Raw genomic sequence first — 24073 nt, forward strand, 5'->3', positions numbered from 1 at the left:
CTTCAGAGGAGATTTTTAATAAAGAACAATTTTTTATGATGGCAAGTAGGTAACAACAAAATTGTTGTAGAGTTTGAGATGCTGTGTGTTCAGTTAGCTTTACTCACTAGCTTAATGTCTCACTCCTACACAAAAGACTCATCATGTACAAACTGGGCAAAACTATTGATAAGTGGCATGAACCTTCTGGATTGCTTAGAAATACTCAATGTGATAAATGTTGCATTGAGAATGACAAGCTCCAGCTATATGTCAAAGCAAGAACTGAATTACAGTTGCTGGGAACTACTTTCATGTTTGTAGTGTTTATCTGAAGTCGATGTTGACAGGAACATGGTATTTTATGGGGCTTTAGAGATCTTGATAACAAGAAAATATTCCTTATGGAGTTAGCAGAGCAAAGAACTGGTTTCTACCTTAGCTCTGTGGTTCTGATGCTATGCCTTTTATGGCCCCAATAGTAGTTGGGCTGTGAGTAATTTCTGAAGGAAACTCTGGAGGTTTGCTTGTGCTTTGGAGGTATGGCTTGAGTGCTTTAGAATTTAATGAAGTATTTCTCTGAAGCTATCAAGAGCCCTAGTATGGTGAACTTTTCTGCCAACTGAGACTTCATTTAACAATAATCAGAGATAGCACATTGGGGGCACAGTAGGTTTTGAGGTAAAAATCTCAAATAACTGATGTCTTTTTGCAAAGAGTTAGATTGATTGCCTAGAGGCTCCGAACCTTTGTGAACCAAGTAAATAGATAAATCAGTTTCCACCATTTAAACCTGTTTGACACAAATCCCTAGGTGTGATATGTGCAATTTGCATCGAAACATAAAAGTCATAGAATTGTGACTCATTCTTCTTACCTACCCACTTCAGAGTTAGTGGTTCAGTTTTGTTTGTTTGTTTTGCTTTGCTTTATTTTGTTTTGTTTTTGTAAGCCTAAAGAGCAACTGTAACTCAGATGAAGGGTACAGCTGTTTAAGTTTACTAATAAATTGTTCAAGAACTAAACAGGTATTGTAGTATTTTCAAGCTATTTTTTACAAAGACTCTTTAGAGATGTTACGATTTTCATAGCATATTGTTACAGAGTTGTGATGGGTGACTCTAAGTTAAAAATAAATTTGGTCTAGTGCATTAAGCTCTATTTTTTGCTAATTATCCTAAGCTGGGTGTCAGTCCATATCATTACAAGTGAAAGTCTAAAACACAGAATAAATTTTAAGAGTAGATAGTATTATTGCACACAGAAAGGAGATATAGAGTCCCTGCAATAGCTCCATGAATTAAAAAGAAAGTATATTATTTTTCCTTGGAAGAGCTTAAACTTTCAGTCTGCTGTTAGAATCAAAGAACTACAGAACTGCAAAGGACCTTCTGGATCATTAGTCAATGCCTTATTTTGGAGAGGAGAAAACTGAGGCTTAGAGAGACTTGGTAGGCTAGGTGACTCAGGCAAGGTCAGAGCTTGCTAATGGCAGAGCTGGCCCTGATTCCAAGTCTATCAAGTCTTAAATAACGCTTTAATTTCTTTGGCAGAATTTCTGACATTATAAAATTGCCCTATTCTTCTTCTAGGCTAATGAAAACTGCTTCAGAATGATTTTCTGGTTGTCTAAGTCTTTTTATTTTCCCCCTCCACTCCAAATGTCAGTCCCAACCTCATTTCCCTGCCTCTGCCCCTCCCAGAATCTCTGATAGATCCTTCTGCAGGCCCAGACCTACCTGATTTCCTGGCTAGAGCTAAATGAGGTAGGATGTGTAGTGCAGTTCTCTTTATCTTCTACCTTCATCTTGGGACACTTTGGCTTAAATCATCATCCCCAAACTGGTTATTTCCTCTTGGAAGATACCATATGAGATCTTATCTTCTACACAGAGTAAAACTTAATGAATGAAATGAATAATCCATCACAAGTTCATTTATTCAGTGAATATTTATTAATTACCATAGGCTAGGCATTGTGCTAGAAAGTGGGAATACAAAGGTGAGTAAGCCATGGCACCTGTCTGCAAGGATTTGGCAGTCTAGTTACAGGAGTTATAACGTTGTATGTGTCTCCTGGAGACACAAGTGAGGCTCGCCTGGTACAAATTACTTCCCTTGTACTAGGAAGCCCTTGAATTGCCTTTTGATTTATACACCAAATGTTCCATGCTAACTTAAAAAAAAAATTATTTAATAAAATTTACATGGCACTTACCATGTGCCAGGCACTGTTGCAAGAACTTTACGATTATTAATGCTTTAAATCCTCAGTCAGTCCTAACAGGTAGGTTCTGTTGTTATTCCCACTTAAATCTGGAAGCCCCAGATCTTCTCTTAAACCTTCCCCTTTTCCTTCGTGAGTATCAGTACTATCCACTAGCTCCCCCATCAGAACCAGCAGTCTACACAAGTGGACACACACTGAAATCAGCTGGGGGAACTTTAAAAAATCCTGATGTCTATGAAAAAATGCTCATGATCACTAATTATTAGAGAAATGAAAATCAAAACTACAATGAGGTACCACCTCACACCAGTCGGAATGGCCACCATTAAAAAGTCTACAAATAACAAATGCTGGAGAGGGTGTGGAGAAAAGGGAACCCTCCTACACTGTTGGTGGGGATGTAAGTTGGTGCAGCCACTATGGAGAACAGTATGGAGGTTCCTCAAAAAACTAAAAACATAGATACCATATGATCCAACAATTCTACTCCTGGGCATGTATCCGGACAAAACTATAATTCAGGGCTTCCCTGGTGGCACAGTGGTTGAGAGTCCGCCTGCCGATGCAGGGGACATGGGTTCGTGCCCCGGTCCGGGAAGATCCCACATGCCGCGGAGCGGCTGGGCCCGTGAGCCATGGCCGCTGAGCCTGCCCTTCCGAGCCTGTGCTCCACAATGGGAGAGGCCACAACAGTGAGAGGCCCACGTACTGCAAAAAAAACAAAACAATACAAAACAAAACTATAATTCAAAAAGATACATGTAACCCAATGTTCATAGAGCACTGTTTACAATAGCCAAGACATGGAAACAACCTAAATGTTCATCAACAGATGAATGGATAAAGAAGACGTGGTACATATATACAATGGAATACTACTCAGCCATAAAAAGTAATGAAATAATGCCATTTGCAGCAACGTGGATGAAACTAGAGACTATCATACTAAGTGAAGAAAGTCAGAAAGAGAAAGACAAATACCATATGATATCACTTATATGTGGAATCTGAAATATGACACAAATGAACCTATCTATGAAACAGAAACAGGATCACAGACATAGAGAAGAGACTGGTGGTTGCCAATGGGATGGGGGAGGGGAGAGGGCAGGAGTGGGAGGTTGAGGCTAGCAGATGTAAGCTATTATATATAGAATGGATAAACAACAAGTTCCTACTGTATAGCACAGAGGTGGGAATTTTCTTTTTCTAAGCTCCCCAGGCAATTCCCCAATGCAGCTAATTTTGAGAATCAACCGCTGCAAGTGCTTTTCAAACTGTGGCATGCACCGGAATTGCCTGGAGGGCTTATTAAACATAGATTGCTGGGCTCCATATCCAGAGTTTATTTGGAAGGTCTGGAGTGAGGCCAAAGAATTTACATTTCTTAAAAGTTCCCAGGGGATGCTGCTGCTGCTGTTCCAGGTACTCTGCTTTAAGAACCACTAACTGCTTTTCTTACTCCATTTCCCTCTTTCTGCTCATTCACAAAGTCTCCTGAATCCTACCTTCTAAATATCCTCACATACAACTTTCCCGTCCATTCACCTTTGTCCTAATTTTCCCCTCTTGAAATATCTTTCTTCCAGTGTTCTTGTTTCCAGCCTCACCCATTCCAATCCATTTCTACTACTGCCAAAGTAATCCTTCTAAAAATATGTGTATTATGTGACCATGACTCTACGAATTTGAAACATTAATTTGGAGTATGTAATCTAATGACTCTCATTTACAGTCAACTGTGTTGCTACTACTTATTTCATATTCTACTCAACTTTTCTTACTCTTGAACCCTGAGAAAATCTTAGCACCTCTTTTCCATCTTGCAGAGCACTGAGTTTTTGCCTCTGTCATGGCATTCGTTATATCATACAGTCATTCTTTAGACAGAGGTCTTCTCTTCTTCACTGGGCACTAAAGGAGGGGATGGTATGGTATCTTACTCATCATTGTATACAAAGGATTTCGAACAGTTCTTGGAAAAAGGAAGAATCATAAATATCTGCTGAGTTACTGGGTTGCATCTTTCAAATAATTTACCCCAAGTTCCTCCTATATCTTTTGAACAGTTTTTTTAGTGAGGGCTAAACTAAACAGAAATTTATATGTTTAATCATTACCAATGTAATTATCACTTTAGGGCTGTTTTCTGATACAGACTGCCTTCTGAAAGAAATTAAGGGCTTTTGAAATCTTAGCCATGTAAAAAAGTCAACATTTTTTCCAGAACAGAATATTTTGAGCCATTATATGAACAAAATTTAAAATATTATGTTTTGGTTTTCTTCATTGTAGTCAGACACTTTTATATGTGCATGGCAGAGTAAATTGTGGTCTTTCAAAAATATATTTATCATTTTAGGCATATAATTCAAAAACTTATCCTATAACTTGGATGGTGAAATTTTACTCAGTTTATATAAATTGTGAGATATTGATACATTCTCAAATTGACATTAGAAGGAAGATAATAATGTATATTTTAAAGAACTCTACTTAAAACTAAATATTAATTATTGTGCGATCTGACTAAAATTAATCACCATAATATATACTCTAAATCTTTTCATAAAAATTTAGTTTGGATTTAGGATGTAACTTAAATGTTACCGGTATTACCCTATCAGTACTGAATCCTTAGTTTATATAAAGCCAAGTACTAGGCTTAAAGCAGAAGTTTCCTGTTTTCTCCATATGGTGGATTTTTTTTTTTTTGCTACCCAGCCTCTGTTCTTTTACCTGTGGTGAAACATACCAATTTTCCCTTTTGTTTTGGGTAATTACTTCTCCTCTATTTTGTGCAGTGATGATGCTTCTGGCATAATCTCAATTTACCCCATATCCAGGAAGATTCTACTTTGTCTTTTCAGCAGCACTCACTTTGGATGTTACAATGGTCAAACATATAATAATAGTAACCATTATTTATTGGACAACTTTGATTTGCAAGACAATGGCTAGGAACTTTTTGTGTGTTATCTGTGACTTCATATCAAAACTGTAAGGCAGGGGTTATAGCAATGTTCTTTCCTTTTGATAACTTTTAACATGCTTAGAATTGTGATCCTAACCACAAAAATTCATCCAAAAAGGATGTCATCAAGGTCAACAGGTTTTTTTTAAATTTTATGGAAATTTTTATATGTTAAAAGTAGAGAAAATAGAATAAGGAATCCCCATTATCCACCTTCAACAAACTCATGGTCAAATTTCTTTGATCTATGTTCCACCAGTTCTTTCCAGATTATTTTGAAAGAAATTCCAAATATCATGTCTTTCCATCTGTAAATACTTTAGTATGTATATCTCAAAGATAAATATTACTCTTTTAAACATAACCTTAATACCATTATCACGCCTAAAAATATTTGCAAAAAGTCCTATCACATTGAGTTTATAGACTGGACTTACATTTTTCCAGTTGCCCAATTTTCTCTCTCTCTCTCCCCCAGCCCCACCAAATCTGTTTCTCTCTCCTTTTCTTTCTTTTTAGCAGATTGTTTAATCAGGATCCAAATAAGATTAGGTTAGTGTTTAGATTAGTTGCTGTCTCTTAAGTATCTCTTCAACTATAGGTTCTCCTTCAATCTTTTGCTTTTCTTGAAATTTGTTTGTTGAAGAAATGCATTGTTTTTCCAGTCTGGATTTGGTAGATCAGACTGCTTCCTGTGCTGTCAATTTGTAAGTTTCCTCTGTCCTCTGTGAACTGGAAGTTAGATTTAGAGGTTTGATAAGACTCAGGTTCACTTTTTTTTTTTTTTTGAAAAATACTGTATAGTTGATGTATACTTCCATCAGGAGACATACAATGTCTGGTTGCCTCCATTTTTGTGATGTCGCGAGCCACTGATGATCATTCCCCAGATCCATTAATGCATTAGAGGCTAAGAAATTCTGTCAACTCATTTTCATTTGTTAGCTCCCTCATCAACTATTGAGTTATCCTGAGGTACAGTATGTTTTAACAGCATAACAGATTTTTTATTCTTTTCCTTTGTTACCAGTTTTCAAAATAATGATTGAAACCCTAAGATCCTCCTAAGGTGACCAATTATTATTATCTTTAAAATATTATTATGAATTTATGGGTATACATTTTAAAATTATTTTCTATTAGTTGCAGTTTTCTTTATTGATACTCAAATCTTCTTAACTTTGGCTAGTGAGAGCTTCTTAAAGTTGGTCCTTAAGTCCTTTTGACACAACTCCAGTAGCTGATAGTTTCCTAGCATATTGGTATGGCAAGAAATAATATTCTAGACTCACCTTGAATGTTTTCACCCTGGGTCTGGCAATGAATTGTTTTTTAGTAAAGGTAAGTTTTATTGTCAGCTTGAAGTGACTAAGGAAAGTCATTTAATAGATCATCCTGCCATACAAGTGCTCAAAGAACATTTGATGAAGGTAGAACTGAAGGCTCTCTTTTAAACCAACATTTGCCAAAGTCAGCTACTGAGGGAATGATAGTATCTCCTGGTTGTATTCTTTGGACTGATTTGACACCTTTAAGGGCTCCATTCACATCCATGGATAAGACCACGGACAACTGAAAAAACTGTCCATGCTTCTACCTACTGGGTCTTTATCAGGCTCATCTTCTTATCTGTCTTCTTCATATATTTACCTCTATTTACAGACCTAGTGCCTTGTAACCATTTTCATCTCTGTGCTTGGTCTCTTTGGGATTGACTGTCTGTGAGGATAGTTTATATGGCTCTTGAGCTGCCCTCCTCCATGGAAGCTTGCCTCCACTTCCGCCTAGGATCCTTCCTGCACAAGGTAGGCTTGGCCCTACCTTACTCCTCATTTAAGCTCATCTCCCAGAACCCCAGCCTAGATAGACTTCTGTTCTCTCTTATTCTTACAGAGGAGTTTGAACTTTTGTCAACACTATGAAATAATAGGTAGTATACCTGAAAAGATGATTATCACATGATTTTGCTAGTTTTTGTGTGTGTGTGTGTGTGTGTGTGTGTGAGAAAGGAAAAACTAAAAACTAAAACTAAAACTAAAAACCTGGACTAAAAACCTTTAATTGGGTATTTTTAAAGAGTAATTTTTAAAATAGAAAAAAGAAGGAAATACCCTAAATTTAAAAACCTCTGATTTATTTACCACTTTTAAAGAAGAGGTGCTGCATGTGACTAAATCTGCTGTTGAGGGTTTGCACTATATTCCACTGCTTGTTTACTGTACACCAGGATGGACAAAAAATTTATCATTGCCTCACTTCAGGTGCATCTGGGGAATCATTTCCTAAGTATGGCTGACCCTTGAACAACATGGGTTTGAACTGTGTGGGTCTACTTATATGCGGATTTTTTTCAATAAATATATCGGAAAATACTCTGGAGACTTGTGACAGTTTGAAAATACTCTCAGATAAACCGTGTAGCCTTGAAATGCTGAAAAAATTAAGAAAAAGATATGATATGAATGCATGAAATCTGTGTAGATACTATTCTACCATTTATCACCATAAAATATACACAACTCTATTATAAAATGTTAAAATTTATCAAAACTTATGCACACAGACCGTACATGTAAACAAACATAAAGATTCAGTATTAAATCGTAGCTTCATAAAACTGTAGTACACACTGTCCTACTGTAATAATTCTGTAGCCACCTCCTGTTGCTATTGCAGACAGCACAAGTGTTGCAAGTATTTGCTTAAAACACTTTGTGATGCTAATCGTCTCCACATGAGTTCACCTCTCCAGGAAATTTCATATTGCAGTGAACTCTCGAGGTTCTTGTGTATTTTTCATTGTGTTTAGTACAATACCATAACTTTAAATAACACCATGGTACCCATACGAAGTGCCTCTAGTGATGCTGGAAGTGCTCCCAAGAAGCAAAGTCATGACATGACAAGAAAAAAAGTTCAGTTGTTTAATAGGTACTGCAGATTGAGGTCTGAAATGGTGGTTGCCCACCATTCCAAGGTAAACAAATCCAGCATAAGGACACGTTTAAAAAAAAAAAAAGGAAATTCATGAAACTGTCACTGCAGCTAGGACAGCAGGCATGAAAACCTTGCACTTTTCATGAAATACCTTTTTACCTCTTATTGAAAATGCAGCTTTTATGTGGGTGCAGGATTGCTATAAGAAAGTCATACCTGTAGACTCTAATATAATTCAAGAGAAAGTGAAGTCATTATATGATAACTTAAAAGAAAAGGAAGGTGAAGGATCTAAAACTGGAGAATTTAATGCAAGCAAAGGATGGTTTGATAATTTTAGAAAGTGGTTTGGCTTTAAAAATGTCAAGATAACAGAAGCAGCAGCTTCTGCTGAACAAGAGGCAGCAGACGAGTTCCCAGACACAATTAAGAAAACTATTGAGGAGAAAGGATACCTGCCTGAACAGGTCTTTAATGCAGACAAAAGTGTCTTATTCTGGGAAAAAAAGTCACAAAATGCATTTATTATTAAGGAAGAGAAGCTAGCACTAGGATTTAAGGCAGGAAGGGGTAGGCTAACTCTACTGACCTATGCAAATGCAGTCGGGCTTATGATCAGGACTACCTTCATCTATAAAGCTGCAAACTCCTGAGCCTGGAAGGAAAAAGACAAATACCAGCTGCCAGTCTTTTGATTTTACAACAAGAAGGCCTGAACAACAAGATCCATTTTTCTGGATTTATTCTATCAATGCTTTGTCTCTGAAGTCAGGGAGTACCGTATCAGTAAGGGACTGTGTTTTAAAGTTCTTTCAATATTGAACAATGCCCCTGGCCACCCAGAACCCCATGAGTTCAAGACCAAAGGCATCAAAGTGGTCTACTTGTCCCCAAACACAACATCTCGAAATTTAGCCTGTAGATCAGGGGGTCATAGGGACCTTTAAGGCTCATTACACATGGTACACTATGGAAGGGATTGTCGATGCAATGGAAGAGAACCTCAACAGAGAGAACAACATAAAAGTCTGGAAAGATTACACCACTGAAGATGCCGCTGTTGTAATAGAAAAAGCCATGAAAGCCATTAAGCCTAAAACAATAAATTCCTGCTGGAGAAAATTATGTCCATATGTTGTGCATGACTTCACAAGATTTATGACAGAGCCAATCAAGGAAATCATGAAAAAGATTACGGATATGGTTAAAAAAAAAAAAAAATGATGAGGGTGAAAGGTTTCAAGATATGGCTCTTGGAGAAATTCAAGAGCTAATAGACACCACACCAGAGAAATGAACAGAAGACCACTTGATGGAGATTAGTGCTTCTGAACCAGTGCCAGATGATAAGAAAGAAGATGTAGAAGAAGCAGTGCCAGAAAAAAAAATTGATGTTAGACAATCTGGCAGAAGGCTTTTGATTGTTCAAGTCTCCTTTTGACTTCTTTTATGACAGGGACCCTTCTATGATATGGGCATTGAAACCAAAGGAAATGGTGGAAGAAGAATTGGTACCATATAGCAACATTTTTAGAGAAATGAAAACGCAAAAATTCAGGTGGAAATTATGATGTATTTCCATAAAGTTACACTGAGTGTACCTGCCTCTTCTGCCTTCCCTTCCACTTCCTCTCCGTCTTCTGCTTCTGCTACCCTGGAGGCAGTAAGACCAACCCCTCCGCTTCCTCTTCTCCCTCAGCCTATTCAATGTGAAGGCAACGAGGATGAAGACCTTTATGATGATTCACTTCCCCTTAATGCACACTAAATAATCATCATGCTGTATAGTTCATAAACTTATGTGTTGTGTTTGTGTGTGAGTGTGAAAATGTAATAACTACATGGCAAGAACTGTATGAGATGTTTATGTGTCATTATCATCACGCCTAAGTATTCATTGTGTAGAACACCGTGTGCAAGATTTGTATTGAGGTGGACAATCTATCCTTACATAGGCATACGGCAAGTGCTATTTAGTATACACTTAATAATGCGTAGGTTTCCTTACTGTTTTATAATTTGCTTTCAAAGAATTACATTACTGTACAGTATGCCCCTCTCTCTCATAATTGGAGAAACTATGTATCAGCCTATCATCAGTGGTAAGTGGCTTTTTAAAAAAAATGTAACAATCTTTCCAATATTGTATTATGAATATGACTGTAATATTACACGCCATAACATTTTCATAACAATTCATCCATTAGTGTGTAAGCTAGGCTACCATGAGGCAATCGTATCAGTTATACTAGGCTACCATAAAGCCATCATACTGCTGCTTCTTCATTATCAAGGCATGAATTGTTTTACCTGAAAATATGAATACCTTTATCACACCATCTTTTCATTTCTAATGTCTAGTGTTAGTAATACATCTAACATCTATAGTGCTTTGTATTCGATAAGACAATATTGATGTAGGTACTGACAGACAAGATGATATCTTGTAAACAGATGACAAATTTATAGTATCCATAATTACAGTACAGTGCTGTAAATGTATGTATTTTCTCTTCCTCATGATTTTCTTAATAACATTTCTTTTCTCTACCTTACTTTATTGTAACAATACAGCATATAATACATATAACACACAAAATATGTGTTAACTGATGATTCATATTATCGGTAAGGCTTCCAGTCAACAGTAGGCTATTAGCAGTTAAGTTTTTGGGGAGTCAAAAGTCATGCGCAAATTTTCAACTGTGCTGGGGTTAGTGCCCCTTACCCCTGCATTATTCAAGGGTCAACTGTATATTATTCTTCATTTATTGTGGATTCCATATCTCTTAAGTGAGCTTGGTTGCCTAAAAATATTAAGAAGCCACATGATAATGAAATAGTCAGCTGTATAAGACATCTCAAATTTGTGATTACTTCTCTGTAATAGAATTTATAAGCAATAAGGTAAATTTACAAAGAAATGGTAGAAGAATCTGAGAAGAGATGTTGAGAAAAGGAATGATATCATAGCTAAGAAGACTCACAAATCATGGAATTGTCCTGTCAATGCTTCAAATTCTAAAGGTAGATTCAACAACAACATCAATCATGTAATGATTATTTATTATGTCAGTCACTATTAACTGCCCTACTTACTTACTGTATTTAATTTTCACAGAGGCCCAGAAGTTAGTAGGTACTCTCCCACTGCAGGTAAGAATAAAGTCTCAGAGAGATTAATTACTATGTGCTGAATCACTTAACTAATTAGTAGTGGAACAGAAATTAAAAATCATGTCTCTTTGAGTGGAAGGTTCATGGTCTTTCCATTAACACTACACGACCTGGAAATTGCCTTAAGAGGGTAAAAATGTACTTATTTTTTTTTCTAGTAAGACTAAATTTATTCAATACCCTAGTAAAAGTTTTGATTATAAGTATCCAACAGTATAAAAAGTACAAAACAGATTTGTAGATTTCTAATATATTAACACAAAGTGCATGACTACATACAGTACATCCTACAGGCAAAGAGAGGTGGAAGGGGAAAAAGAAGACTGTGGTTGAGGTCTAGTAATAAATGAATAAATACAGAAGTAGAGATGATCCATATTATAGTATATTCTACCACCAATACTGCAGCCAAAATGTACAAAAAAAAAAAAATATGGAGGGAGGTGACACAGGATGCAACATATACGGTCAAGTTACCTCTGTATATTTAGAAATTACTCCAAGATATTCGCACTAGAGAGCTTAGTCTGTCCCGCTTAATATTCAGTAGTACAGGTTTGAATCATCAGAACCTTGGCAACACCTTAATATTTCAAAGTTATTAACAACTACCTCTAGGGGCAAGTCTGTGTTTACTGAGTTATGACAAATTTATTATAACGAAGGAAAACAAGTGTAGCCAGCCATCTTAAAAAATGCCCCAACCACTGCTTCTCAATATAGAAAGACTAAAACTACATACGTTTATCATACAACAAATCCCATCTCTGTCCCCTGAAATTCCCCTAATTTCATTCATTAGAAGGGGATTTTTTTAAAAAGCCTTAAAGAGCACTTTACAGCAGCATTCAGCTTTCCTATGAAATACTCAGCATCTTAAATATTATGTACACTTCTTTTTTTCCTTTAAGTAAGCTAGATACTGGCTTCAGACTTTGTGGAACTGGAGGGAAAATAACCCACTCAAAACTATCCTAGAAATCATCTTTTGGCAGAATAACAGGTATCCAAGTTAAAAACAGGAGGGTCATTTTGTTGGTGTTTTCCAAAATTTAACTCATTTCTTGTTCCCCTTCTACATCAACCTCAGTCACCACTCCTGAGTGGAGATGGGCAGAGGCTCTGGCCCCTGAGCCTCCGGCTTCTCAGCAGCTGCTTTCTTATTGCTGCAGCAAGGCTTGAATAGATGTGTGTCGATGAGGACTTCCCCAAAACGGCCTTTATAGATAATGCCACAGCATATTTTCTGTCTTTTCCAGTATGTGAGATCTAAAAAGGAAAACACTGGCGTTCTGTTAGAGCCAGAAGCCATCTCTGGATCTGAGCCATCATCTGACTGGTTACTATAACAAGGAGATTGAGCTGGAGAGGCACTTGAGGTGGTACTGTGAGCATCAGAATTGTGACGTTTAAATTCCTTCTGCAGTTTACTGATCTGGTTGCTTTTTATCCTGTTTCCAGATAGAGTTTTCACTTTCTTTGGTTTCAGGGTAGTCTTTAGACTGGGTCCTGCCCTTGCATCTACCACATGATTCCAGTTTTTTTTTGATCCTGCTGGCAATTTCTTCCATCTTTTCACAAGCAGGACACAGGCATTACAGATGTCTCCTGAACGAGTCTCATGTAACCCAAAACAGCTCTGGAAGTCCTTTTCATAGCGTTTACTGTCAGTGAATCGAGAACTGGAGGATTTAGCTCTGCAAATACAGCAGCCCTCTATACTTCGGTACATCTTTGGCTTGTGAAAACCAAACATCTTTTCTTCTGGACAATAGTCTGCCAAAAGCAGACGTTCCATGCGCAATAACGTTCCCGAGGTGCGGAGTGCACGCCAAGCCAAGCCCACCTCCTAATCGCTCCCTCCTCCTCAACTGCCTTCAAAATGTACTTATTTTTAATTAACTAACCGCATCTCCTTTTCCTTTTAACTTTATGGTGCATTAAAATAAAATCTAGACTCACAGACTTAGAGAATGAACTTATGGTTACCGGGGAAGAAGGGTGGGAGGGGGAGGGATAGTTAGGGAGTTTGGGATTGACATTTACACACTGCTATATTTAAAATGGATAACCAAAAAGGACCTACTGTATAGCACAGGGAACTCTGCTCAGTATTACGTAACAACCTAAATGGAAAAAGAATTTGAAAAAGAATAGATACATGTATATGTATAACTGAATCACTTTGCTGTACACCTGAAACTAACACAACGTTGTTAATCACCTATACTCCAATGTAAAATAAAAATTAAAAAAAAAAATCTAGTTTCTGATATTTATCTCACTACTTGTTAGATACTAGTATAACATGACTAGCCTTCAAAATAAATAATTTCTTTTTTTTTGCTATAATGTGTTTTGCTAGCAGTCAAAGAAAACATCTATTTTAATATTATATGCACATTGCTTGAGACATTATTAACTAAATTAATACATTCACACTTATCCTATGAATGTTTTCAGACCACAATGAATAACGTGCTTTTCAAATATAATACAGCAAGCTATAAACTAGGGCATAATTATATTGAGTGAGTTATGGTGTTTAAAATCAGGATCTGCCACAGTGTCAAATAGTAAAAAGGAATGAAGCCATGTATAAAAATCATTTATCCTTTATAAATCTGGTGAAAGAGTAATGTGAGGTCTCTAAATTACCTTTGGAGAAGAGTATGTATTATCTTTGGTGATCCACCAATGAAAACATATTGACATAGAAAAAGAAGTTATAATAAACTTGAAAAATTTTAAAAATGGAGATTTTCCCCTTTATATGCTATAAATCTTAAATTTGACTCACTGGGAAAATATTGGTTGGGGATCACCACTTACTACTCCTTAATTTGGATCACCAACATTCTTTCTAATAGTAAAGCTAAAGACAGCTTTACATGATGCTATAATATCTCAATGTTGTTGAATAAAAGAATTTTCTGGAAAAAAATTGTTAAATATGACTTAAAAAGACAGTTGATTACTGCCGTAAAGTGCTAAAATATTAAAGGAAAATATATTGCTTTTTAAAGCATTTGTTATTAATTGCAAACAAAAGCTTTAATTGAAAGCCATTGTTTTGATGGTTTATTATGAGGTTTTGCTATACCAATGATATTAAATTCAAATGATAAGACAGCTTTGATCTTCTAAAAAATGTACATAGTAATGGTCCTTTATATAGCAATAATCTAAAAGCTTTTAATTTGAAAATCGTTTATTTGATTAATCTAATTCCTTTTTCCTTGGAATGATTCTTTCTTCTAAAATGTGGCCAACCCCTTCCCCACCCAAAAAGCCCCCCAAAACAAAAGAAAAAAAAGCCTCACCATTACCAATTATCATATACTGAATGTTTGTGTCTTCCCAAAATACATATGTTGAAATTCTACCCCAAGTGTGATGGTATCAGGAAGTGGGGCCTTTGGAAAGTGATAAGGTCATGAGGGTGGAACCATCATGAATGAGATTAGCACCCTTATAAAAGAGACCCTGAGATCTTCCCTGGTGGCACAGTGGTTGAGAATCTGCCTGCCAATGCAGGAGACACAGGTTCAAGCACTGGTCCGGGAAGATCCCACATGCCGCGGAGCAACTAAGCCCGTGCGCCACAACTATTGAGCCTGCGCTCTAAAGCCCATGAGCCACAACTACTGAAGCCCGCAAGCCACAACTACTGAAGACTGCGTGCCTGGAGCCTGTGCACTGCAACAGGAGAAGCCACTGCAACGAGAAGCCTGCGCACCACAATGAAGAGTAGCCCCTGCTTGCTGCAACTAGAGAAAGCCCGCGTGCAGTCATGAAGATCCAACGCAGCCAAAAATAAATAAATAAATTTATTTCAAAAGAAAAAGAGAGACCTTGGAAGAGGGTCCTCACCAGAACCTGATCATGCTGGTACCATGATCTTAGACTTCCACCTTTCAGAATTGTGAGAAAATGAGTTCCTGTTGTTAGTAAGTTACCCAGTTTATAGTATTTTGTTATAGCAGCCTAAGCTGACTAAGAAACCAACTGTATTCCAGTTGACCCTTGAACAACATGGGTTTGAACTGTACAGATCCACTTATACGTAGATTTTTTTCAGTAAATACTATAGCACTGCACAATCCGTGGTTGGTTGATTCCAGGGATGCAGAACTGTGGTATGGAGGGCAGACTGTAAAGTTATACTTGGATTTTCAGCTGAGCAAGGTGGCAGCGCCTCCTAATACCTGCATTGTTCAAAGGTCAACTGTAGCTTCCTAAGGCTGCCGTAACAAATTACCACAATCCTAGTGGTTTAAAACAACAGAAATTTATTCTCATGGTTCTGGAGGCTAGAAATATGAAATATAATGTAGACTCCTCCTGAGTGCTCTAGGGGAGAATCCTTCCTTGCCTCCTCCAGATTCGTGTGGCCCCAGGCATCCCTACCTTGTGGCTGCATCACTCTAATTTCAGCCACTGTCTTTACATGGCCTTCTCCTCTTCTCCTTGTGTGTCTCTCTTTTGTTTATTTCCTATAAAAATGGCTTTAATTGGATTTAAAGCCCACCTGGATAATACAGGAACATCTCAGATTCTTTACTTAATTACATCCACAAAGACCTTTTTTCCAAATAAGGTCACATTCACAGATTCCAAAGGTTAGAATGCAGATATATCATTTGAGAAGGCAACATTTAACCCACTATACCAACGTTACCCAAACTTTAGTTTATGTTCAGGGTTAGAGAGTGAGCTTTGGGGTCTGAAACCTGTGGGATCAAATCTTGGCTCCACCATCCACTAGCTGTGTGATATTTGGCAAGTTACTAGTTCAGTGTGTACATATGGAAACTAAGGGTAATAATACTGTTCATAGAAGGCTGATGGACATAACAATTGTAGTATGAATCGATAATTGACGCTTTCCTTCCTGCCTACTAAGTCGGATTCCTTTTGACCATCTACATTTCACTTGGTCACTTTTACTTGTTCTCTCCTTGTCTTTTGGCACTGTTGACCACTCCCTATTTCTTGAACATTTTTACTCCCTCAGCTTCTAAGACATCATGCTTTCCTGATTGTACTCCTACCCTTTTGACTATTCCTTCTTTTTCTTATGTTTTTATCTTGCCCCTTTAATATTGTTTTCCTAAAGTTCCTAATACAAGCCCATTCCTTATTCTATACACTTTCACCAGGAGACTTAACCTAATCCCAGAATTTCAATTAACATCTGATTGCTGAAGATTCTGAAGTCTACTTCTCCAACTCAAAAATCCCCCTTCAGGGTCTCCCTGGTGGCGCAGTGGTTGAGAGTCTGCCTGCCGATGCAGGGGACACGGGTTCGTGCCCCGGTCCGGGAGGATCCCACATGCCGCGGAGCGGCTGGGCCCGTGAGCCATGGCCGCTGAGCCTGCGCGTCTGGAGCCTGTGCTTCGCAACGGGAGAGGCCACAACAGTGAGAGGCCCGCGTACCGCAAAAAAACAAAACAAAACAAAAAAAATCCCCCTTCAGTTAGAAACCTGTATGTGACTTGCCTTTCTACACCTAGATGTCCTACCTCCAAGTCTTCATATTCACATTACAAGCTAAACCATAATTATTTCACATCCAGAAATCTACACTTTCTTTGAAGACTTATGTATTGTTACTCTTCAGCCATATTGGTCAACCAGTAGTTCCCCAAATATGTCATGCTCTTTTGCCTGTTCTTATCTTTATCCACAGCTTTCTCTCTCCATAGAATGCTCTTTTCCCAATCTTGTGAACACCTATCAATTGTTCAGAACTTAGCTCAAGCATCACCTCAATTTTTAAGATGGCCATTCACTCTTTTCTTTGTAGCCCCACTGAAATGTATACCTACTTCCATCACAGCAAATGACATGACATTTTTGGGACTTTTCTCCCCCACTAGACCATCAACTCCTAAAAGGTAAGTAACCATGCTTCATTTATCTTTGTATTCTTACTTTACAGGATAGTGTCTGGCATGTAGCACTCAATAAAAATTCATTAAACTGGTTTCTTAAGCCTGCCAAAAAGTCATCTTGCTATTATTATTATTTTTGTGTTTAGCTTATTCTTAAAAGCACTTAATGATAGCAATAGTGGCTAACATTCATTGAGAGCTATTGTTTCAAGCATCTGGGGGTAGGAAACCTTCTAAAATGGCTTTTAATGATTCTTGCCTCCTGGTATTCATGCCCTTGTGCAATCCCTCCCTTTGACCATGGGTTGGATTTAGTAATCTATTTCTAACAAATGGAATCCAGCAAATGTGATTGGCTTTCACTTCTGAGATTAGGTTACAAAGAGAACATGACTTCCATCTTGCTCACACTCTCTCACTTGCTCTCTCTGATGAAGCAAGCTGCCGTGTTGCGAGCTATTCTGTGGAGAGTCCCGTGTGATAAGGAACTAGGGGCAACTTCCTTTCAACAGCCAGCATTGAACTGAGGTCTTCAGTTCAACAATCTGAGAATCTTGTCGACACCTACATGAATGAACTTGACAGCTGATTCTTCCCTAGTCAAGCCTTGACTGCAGCCCTGGCCAACACCTTGCTTGCAGTCTGTGAAGAGACCCTGAGCTAGAAGACACAGATAACTGCATCTGGATGTCTGACTCAGAAATCACCATATAATAAATATTTGTTGTATTAAGATGCTAAACTTTGGGGTCATTTTTTATATAACAATAGGTAACTAAAACTTAGTGTTTCAAGCAGTCGGCATGAATCAACTCGTTAATCCTTGAAACAACATTATGAGATAGACACTCTTTTGAACCCTATTTTATAGATGAGAAAACTGAAGCACAGGTTGGGGTCTGGGTGCAACTTAGCTGCACCTCTGTTCATGTCTCAGAAGGCTACAATCAAAGTTTTGTCCAGGGCTGCAGTTCTCATCTTGGGCTCAAGCTCTTCTTCCAAGCTCTTTAAGGTTGTTGTCAGAATTCAGGTCACTGTGGTTATCTGATGAAGATCCCCATCTTCTTAGTAGCTGTCATCCAGGGACCATTCTCAGCTGCTGGAGGCTGCCCACAGTTCCCTGCCATGTGGCTTCCACAGGCAGTTCACAACACAGATTTTTGCTTTCTTCCAGGACATCAGGAGCATCTCTTCAATCTCTAGACCTCCTTTTAAAAACTCATCTAATTAGAATTAATTAGAATAGTCTTCCTTTTGACGAACTCAACTGGTTAGGAACCCTAATTATATCTGCAAAAATTCTTTTGCCATATCACAGGGAACTCTACTCAGTACTGTGTAATGACATCTATGGGAAAAGAATCTATAAAAGAGTGGATATATATATATATATATATATATACACACACACACACACACACACACACACACATAAGAGTATTCATGCGTGTGTGTGTATATATATATCTGATTCACTTTGCTGTACAGCAGAAACATAGCATTGTAAATCAACTATACTCCAATAAAAATTTAAAAAATAACATAATATAATCATAGGAGTGAAATTCTCTCATATTCACAGTTTTCACCAAGGGCATGGGTCATTGGATATCATTTTATTTTGTATTATTTTTACTTTTTATTGTGGTAAGAACACTTTACATGAGATCTACTTTCTTAAAAAAATTTAAGTGTACAGTACAGTATTAACCATAAGCATGATATTGTATGGGAGATCTCTGCAACATAATCATCTTGTACCTGCATTTTAAATTTTTTAAATTAATTTTTAAAATTGAAGTATAGTTGATTTTCAATGTTGTGTTAGTTTCCGATGTATAGCAAAGTGAGTCCGTTATACATACACACAAATCCACTCTTTTTAAGATTCTATTCCCATATAGGTCATTACAGAGTATTGAGTAGAGTTCCCTGTGCTATTCAGTAGGTTTTTATTAATTACCTATTCTATATATAGTAGCGTGTATATGTCAATCCCAATCTCCCAATTTATCCCTCACCCGCTGCTTCCCCCTGGTAACCACAAGTTTGTTTTCTACATCTGTGACTCAACTTCTGTTTTCTAAATACGCTCATTTGTACCATTTGTTTAGATCATTGGAGATCATTTTAGAATTCTGCCTTTCACTTATATTTCTTCTTCTAGTCTTCCATTAAGCTTGTTTTTATATAGTTGTAATAATGTAGTATATTTAAATATGTATACCCTCCTTTCAACTCTATCATATCACAAGCATTTTCCATTATTATATAGGCTTCATAAACATAATTTTAATAGGCTTACAATGCATTAAAGTTAAATTTGACAAATTTTTCTATACAATTTCATGTCTAATCCTGGGGAGATTAAGATATTTAACTTTGAAATGAGACGAGTTTCTAAACATTTTTCTCTCTATTTATAAAACAGAGGTAGTAAAACAACTTATTGCATGATATTCTTAAGATTAGATGAAATGATACATATAAAATGCTTAACATAATGTCAGGTACATAGTAAGCTTTTAAATAGCATCAACATCGTTAGAATCATTGTCATTTATTCTGACCTTATTCTCATTTTACTCCAGATTCTTGTAGACCTATTTGATACAAAGATTTCTTTTTGATGTCAGTCAGAATGCAGAAATATTTGGGATATGAAGAATCAAATGGTGGGGACTTCCCTGGTGGTCCAGGGGTAAAGAATCCACCTTCCAATGCAGGGGCTGTGGGTTCGATCCCTGGTCAGGGAACTAAGGTCCCATATGCCACGGGGCAACTAAACCTGCCTGCCACAACTACAGAGCCCACGTGCCCTGGAGCCCGTGTGCTACAACTAGAGAAAAGAAAACCCTCGTGCCACAACTACAGAGAAGCCCGAGAGCGACAACAAAAGATCCCACACGCCTCAGCGAAGATCCCACGTGCCGCAATTAAGACCCAACACAGCCAAAAATAAATTAAAAAAAATAAATCTTTAAAAAAAAAGAATCAAATAGTAATTTGAGTTTTATTTACTAGTTGTGTGACTTTGGGTGGGTCACTTAGCTTTCTCATCTGGAGATAGCAAAATACATCCCACAGCTTCTTTGATAATGTATATAAAAGGACAAATAGTGTAATTATCACATAATTAGTACTAAATAATTTAGTTTATTCATCTTGAAAACTTGTTAAGATATTCCAGGTACTTTGTACACATATTTATAGTCAAAATTCTTATTAAATGATCTGTATTTCTCTTACGTTCAGAGTTTATGGAAATAACAAAACAGTTTATAAAAGATGGATTATAAAAATAAAGAGTGTTAGAAAGGAATTAGAAAATGAGCTGTTTTAAAGTATTTTTTTCTTTTATTCTGAACAATATCTGTAAATAAGAATAAGTGTGCAGAATGTCATAGTTCCCATGTTTCTTATGGATAATTTAAATAATAGTAAACACACATATACTCTTAAAAAATGGTCCTGTCTTCAATGAATATTTTACTCAACCATTTTCCTTATAGATTTCTTGAAGTAGACAGAAAAAAATTCTCATTCTGTTCAAAAAGATCTTTTGTTATTATTTACCATGTTTAAATCAATTAATTGCTGTATTTTTAGTACATTCATCTTTATTTTTCATTGCGGTTTTGTCATATTTCAGTCTGAAACATTCATAGACACTGTGTGGGCTAAAATGCTAAAATGTTCTGTAAATCACTGCATGCTAATGAAATTCAGTGTTACTGGGATCTTTTAGTTTCATTTTTACAGGAAAGATGATTGATGGAAATACTATATTTGGAGAAACATTTAGGCTTATGTGCATTATAAAAACAAAACAAAACACCGTAACTTTCAGCACTGAGGCTGAATTTGTGAGAGAAAAGCTGTTACTGATATTTGAAAAGTTTGTAAATGTAATTAAATGTATTTTAGTAAAGCCATTCATAAAACAGGAGTATCTGAAACTATCTTTTGCGTTGATGATAATGTTCTTTTACATTAGACAGTGATCACTTCAGAAGCCAGGATTCTATAGGTTGCTAAGCACACAGCATGGTGGGTTGCCATCCATGTGGTGGCTAAAATCAAAGTGTCGGATTGGCTATGTGTGAACCTGCCTCTTGGTGCCTCAGCTTCCTCACCTATAAGATGGGAAATACATTGGCACTTATCTTAAAAGAATTTTGTGAGGAAACAATGCGATCATCTGTATAGAATGCTGAGGCCCAGTGTATTCAAAGTTAATTTTATTCCATTACTATAATTTATGGTACCATTTTCATAGACAATTTCTGAAATGCTAACCCATTGCTTTTCTAATGCCTCCCTAATGGCATTTCTTTGAAGAAAACTTGATAATATTTAGGCATTAAATTGAACTGTGGCTGCCAGGCCTCAATTTTGATGGGATTTCTCTGTGTTTTAGTGCCACTCCTCATTCTAGATAAGCATGGGCAAGGGCTTAGTTGGCCAGGGAAGGGAATTTAAATCTGTTTCTTTTTAAAAGTTAATGAATCTAAATTTCCCCAAAACCATCCATGAAAAATTTTAAAAACAATTGTGATGTCCATTATGCAGAGGAAACTACGGGGTACATAGACTGATGTTATCTTTTGCCCTATAAAACCAGATGAAATATATTTAACTTAGACCAAAATGCTATTGTTCCAATGTGTGGAGTGTTTGTAACAACTTCTTCTTCTCCCACAGGAAATGTCTCTGGCACCCCATAAAGTCCTGTAGTTATCATCCCATACCTCTGGGAATCACTCCTGGCTCTGCCTTCCACTTTCCATTAGTCATATGCTTGCTCTGCTTTATGGTTCCAGTTTCTTATCTAACTATCCTGATCACTTGTACTAGATAGTCTTTTTGATTCTGGTTTTACCCTTAGACAGTCTCTCTTTCAGTTTTTCCTCCTTGGTTCTATATTCTACAGCCCATGGACCAGCATTGTTCTACTCAGTCCCTAGTCCTGTCACCTAGAACCTTGGCTCTGGTAAATTATACCAGACCCTTGCCTGTCCAGAGACAGAGTCAGTAGGTGCCCTAACTCTTGAGCATTCCAGTCTAGATATCCCTGGAGAACTAGGAATTCATGTTTGTTTTTATGCAGAGAGACCCAAGATTGTGTGAATAAGGCCTTCAGGGTCAGTGTAGCCTCCCATCCTAGGAGAAAATGAGATGACCCTGGAATGCCAGATACCTTCAATTGATGGTAACAAGATTATAACAAACTTCTCGAGTTAACCCAGCGATGCTTTTGGAGCCTTGGAACTGCGTAAGTCTCTTGATACGGTGAAACAAAGTATTGATGGATATTTCTGAAGATCAGACTTTCAAGAGTTGAAGAACTATGCAAAGATGATACCCTTGCCTAGAATTGTTTTTTCTCCAAAAACTTTAGATGAGTTTTTTTTTTTTCTTTTTGAGCCGTGCAATTCCTCTGACCCAGCCCTTGCGCATCCAGAAGTACTCATGGTCTAGAGGTACACTTTTAGAGAATTTTCCAGCCCAGTGGAAGCTGGCTTCTGTGGGATATGAAACTATGCTCCCTAAGGCAATACCAATGCCACAGTTAAGAACTCTGTAGCCCCAGTCTAAATTACCAACACCAACTTCTAAAGTGGCAGGTTCTTTTGGAATACATTTCTTCCTCCATATAATTCATTGTTAGGTTTGTTAGGTGGGAAATACAAAAGATGTACGGATAGTTCTTATTCTTGGGCATATTATGACCTATGAAAAGCCACAGAAACAATTAAATGATAAAACATGTTTTTGTGTTTAAGATATCAGAGGAGAAAATTATCACTTCAGGTTGGTGGCATATGGTTCCATGGGTGAGGTAGACTCAAGCTGGGGCTTGAACAATGTTGAAGGTTTACACGTATGGAAAATACTGGATGGGGGATATTCAGAAAGAGTCACATTGTAACTGGAACAAAGCCTGTTATGTCATTCTCATGCTTAAAATTTTTCAGTGTTTTCCAGTTGTGCTTCTTAAACTTGAATGTGTACACAATTAAACTGTTAAATGATTCAGATTCAATGGGCCTGCAGTGATGTCTGAGATTCTGCATTTCTAACAAATTTTCAGCTGCTACTGCTCGGCCTCAGATAAAACTTTGAGAAATAAGAATCTATACTGGGAGTGCAAGTAGGGCAAACTATAGTCCATGGACTAAATCTAGCCCACTACCACTTTTTAAACACAGTTTTATTGGAACACAAGCACATCCATTTGTTTACCTATTGTCTGTGACTGCTTGTGCACTGCAATGGCAGCATTACATGGTTGTGACAGAGACCATGTAGCCCACAAAGCATAACATTTTTACTCTCTTATCCTTTACAGAATAGGTTTGCCAATCTCTGGTCTATACTATAGGATAAAATCCAAATTCCTTAGGAATGTATGCTAGGACCAGCAAAATTCCCCTTCAGTCTATCTGTCCAAGTTTATTGCTCTGCACTTGCCCCCTTAAGGTACATTACTGCCATATGATCAACTTGCTGGTACCCAGTCCTACATGGTCTTCCTAACTTCTTTGCACATAGCCTTTGTCTGGAACAATGTTTGCAGTTATCCCCCCTTGCTCACTCACTCATCTTTATTCAGTTCTGATGATAACTCTTCTGGGAAACTTTCTCAAAGCTGGGCTAGATGTTTGCTTGTACTTGCTGTTGGACCCAGTACTCCCCTCTGTCAGAGTACTCGTCATTATGCATGGCTCCTTCTGTTTGTCTCTCTCACTGGAAGTCACTGGCTGCATTTCATGGTACATAATATATAACAAATGTTCCATAAATATTTATTTAGTGAATGAATAAAGCATTAATAAATGTAGCATATTTGGGGTAGAGGGAGGAGATAGGTTTAAT

General features: G+C 37.2%; 1 pseudogene; it reads right to left on the reverse strand.

Annotated features, from left to right (window-relative positions):
* Positions 1-12277: 12277 nt before the first annotated feature.
* LOC112415899 (SIN3-HDAC complex-associated factor pseudogene) lies at positions 12278-13092 on the reverse strand (annotated as a pseudogene).
* Between the last annotated feature and the right edge of the window lie 10981 nt (positions 13093-24073).

Source organism: Neophocaena asiaeorientalis, unplaced genomic scaffold (genome assembly GCF_003031525.2).
Source record: "Neophocaena asiaeorientalis asiaeorientalis breed wild unplaced genomic scaffold, Neophocaena_asiaeorientalis_V1.1 scaffold118, whole genome shotgun sequence".
Classification (NCBI taxonomy): Eukaryota; Metazoa; Chordata; class Mammalia; order Artiodactyla; family Phocoenidae; genus Neophocaena; species Neophocaena asiaeorientalis.